The sequence below is a fragment of the Sinocyclocheilus grahami genome, unplaced genomic scaffold (genome assembly GCF_001515645.1).
Source record: "Sinocyclocheilus grahami isolate Dianchi unplaced genomic scaffold, SAMN03320097.WGS_v1.1 scaffold1124.1, whole genome shotgun sequence".
Taxonomy (NCBI): Eukaryota; Metazoa; Chordata; class Actinopteri; order Cypriniformes; family Cyprinidae; genus Sinocyclocheilus; species Sinocyclocheilus grahami.
The window spans coordinates 114,240-117,950 of NW_015506303.1; positions in this window are offsets into that span (position 1 = coordinate 114,240).

The following is a 3,711-nucleotide window of genomic DNA, read 5'->3' on the forward strand; positions in this document are numbered from 1 at the left end:
ATATTCAAATAGAAAACAGCTATTTTAAATTGTAATACTATTTCAAAATATTACTGTTTTTACGAACTTGGTAAGCATAAAATAAACACTAGTCTATTTTTTATTTATTTTTTTTTAATGGAGAGGTAATATTTGTTATTATAGTTTTGTCGTTGTTGTTTGCAAGAAATTAATTATATTTTTCAAGGGACATGTTAAATTGATCAAAAAGTTTCAGTAAACATGTTTATAATGCAAAAAAAAAAAAGTTCTTTATGAACTGTCTTTACATTCAATAACCACGTATAAAAGCATCAGAAATACAGTATATAAGAATATGCAAACATTAAATATTAACTGTTTTCAACAGTGATCATATTTAGTTACGTATTTGTTTATTTATCTTTATTGATTGATTGATTGATTTATTTGAGCAGCAAATCATATTAGAATGATTTCTGAAAGTTCATGTCACACTGAAGACTGGAGTAATGCTGCTGAAATTCAGCTTTGCATTACAGAAATAAATTAATTTTCACAATATATTACATTAGAAAACTGTTATTTTAAATGAGAATAATATTTCATAATATTCCTGGTATTTTTGGTCAAATAAATGTAGGCAAAATAATAAAGTGTGAATTTGTGTACATTCTTAGCCAATGTCCCCGACTCAACCCAAAATCTTCACAGCATCACCTTCAAATGTCTGCGAGGATGGTTCTCTGACAGCTTTACTAACAGCCCTTCTTCTTACGGAGCCCTGTTGCTCATTCATGAATACGTCTTGACCTAGTAAGGCCAAAGAGGCTATTAACAACCCTGATTGCTTCCGGCAAGAGAGAGTGTGCTTCAAACCCATCTGTGACATGAAAGGTGAAGGAAGTGTCAAGGCTGTGGCCCTTGTGATACACTGATATACACTTTAGTGTAATTGCCTGAAACCGTCGCACTCTTGAGGGACATCCTTAACCCTTGCTTAAACAATTCAACTGCCTTTCAAGTGGCTTGTGAGAATTTAGCTGGCGGATGTCTGCTTGAGGTATTGCTCTCGTGCCAATCATCAATCTCGATGAGGATGTATTGAATTAATTGTATTGAATGTGCATTTGTAGTGTACTTCAGATCTTAAAAGCATATTAAAAATATTAATCTTATGTATTTAATATAAATACATATTCCAGTAATTGTCCTTGCCTTGCCTAAATATGCTAAAGTGTACTTCTCTTCCACAAGGGAAGTAGCCGTGTATTCTGATTAAATAAAACGTTAAGTTGTGTACCTCCATTTGAAAAAAAATCAAAACAAAACATAAATGCTTATGTCTGTGTTTTGTGTTTTGAGTTTCTGTTGTGACCTGGTTTTGCCTGTGTCTTCATCAGTTCATTGTTCCCACATGTTGTCTCATTAATTATCCCATTAGTCCCTGTGTTGTTAAGTCCTGAGTTCTCCCCAGTTCATTTGCCAGTTATTGTCTATGTTACACGTTTGCTTGCATGATTCCTGAGTTATCCTGCCTGTTTTCTTAGTGGATTTATAATAAAGACTGATCAGTCTTTAGATCACTCCCGACCCAGAGCCCAGCCAGTCTTCATCCCGCTGCACGGACCGCAGCCACAGAGCCAGAACCCGCCACGATTAAAGCGTCAGCACCGAATAAAGCGACAGAGCAGAACATCGCCCCGGAACCTGAGCTCGACGACGTGACTGACCAGGTGTGTGAGCCAGCAACGCCGTGTATCGCCGTGGGAGTCCTCGTGGAGATCAAGGTCTTGGAGGGAAGCCCTGTCCACATTCCCACCACTGAGGATGAGCTGCAATTGGTCTCTGGGAGCTATTTTGAGGAATTAATGGACTGTTTTAATCAAGAGGATTTGATAGACTGGTTTGGGGTGCTAATGACCAGCTCTCCTGAGACTCCGCTGGTTCCATCCAGCTCTCCTGAGTCTCCTAAGCTCCCACCCAGCCTCCCTCTCCCGCCTCCTCTAAAACCAGACAGTTCCTCAGCCCTATCTCCGCTGGTGCCTGTCAGTCCCTCAGCTCACCCCCAGTCAGCCCAATCTGGGAGCTCTGATCTGCCTCTGGACTTCCAGTCTCCAGCTCCGCCTAGGCATGAGGATCCCCTGTCTCTGCCTCCAGCCTCCGAGTCCTGGACTCCACATCGGTCCTTCGATCCATCGGCTCCACCTTGGATCCTAGCTCCCTCGTCACAACCGTGGCCCAGCATCCCACTGGCTTCACCGGACTCCCTCGTCCCTCCGGCTCCACCTTGGTTAGTCGTCGACCATCCGTCGGCTCGGGGCTCCATTCCTCTGGCTTCACCTCGTCACTCCGTCCCTCTGGCTCTGCCGGACTCCTCCCTCCCTCCGGCTCCACCTTGGTCCTCTGTCGCTCCAGCTCCGCCGTGGTCTTCCGGATCCCTGTCTTCGCCTCTGCCTTGGTTGCCTGATCCACCAGCTCTGCCTTGGCCCTCCGGATCCTCGGTGTCACCCTAACGCTGCGGCTCTCCTTCTTCATCCTGGGCTCCTCCTCATCACTGCCCCATCTCCACCATGGCTCCTCCCACGGTGGGTCGCTATCCTGGCTGGTCTCTGGTTCCCCACCTGGCTCCTCCTGCTCCAAGCTCCTCCCTGGCACCTCCCTCCATCTACTCTGCCCTGGCCTTATGAACTATGCCCCTTTCCCATTGCCTGCCTCTAGCCTGCCCCACGGCCGCCTTCTGAACCCCCACCCTATCTCCTCTGTTGGACTGTTTATGGCGCGAGGACAGCTTAAGTCCTGATTTTTCCCCAGTTAATTTGCCAGTTATTGTCTATGTTACATGTTTGCTTGCATGATTCCTGAGTTATCCTGCCTGTTTTCCGAGTGAATTTATATTAAAGACTGCTCTGCTCTCCATGATTTTATATTAAAGACTGCCCTGCTCTCCATGAGTTTGATCTGCCAGAGGCGCGCTACAGCTTATGGATTTCAATGCTAAAGCTAATGCTAACAGTGAATGTTCTTAAGAGGTAGAATTGAGATATTGTGCTGTTTGAAACAAACAAACAAATTAATTAATTAATAAACAAACAAACACATTATTGAATGAATGAATGTTCTTCAGAGCTAGAATAGAGATGTTTTGCTGTTAAATCAAACATTTACAGCTTAAGTTTCTTTGGACGCAGGAAATGATTTTTCCAGACAATCACTCTTTTAATTTCAAACTCAATATTTCATCTATTTCAAATAAAGTTAGCATTTCATAAGCGCAAACAAACATGAACACACATTTATATCTGCACCTACTGCACTCCCAGCGTAATTCCAGTAAATTGCGGACTGTTTATTATGGATAGACCGAGCACATCTCAGTTTGTTTCCTCTAGCCAGCGAGGACAATAGCATGCATTACTGTCTCATTTTAAAATGTTGTGCCTGAAATGCTAAACAGGACAGCATGTATGAAACAGGATATTGTTGTTGGCTCCTCATCTGGCTCTGCCATTGTGTTTTGTGATTGTGCAAACAAATCTCCCAACGCTGTTTACATTAAGAAGCGAACAAGCACATATTCTCCTTACTGTAGCTGAAGCCAGTGATCAGAGATATAGACACATATGTGAAGTCTTTAACTAGCTCAATACATGACAGCTAAAACTGACAGATAAATTGATTTATAATGGATTTAAATGTATTCACATGGCTGTACATAAAGCTGTGTAAACACTTATATATTGCATTTTAACA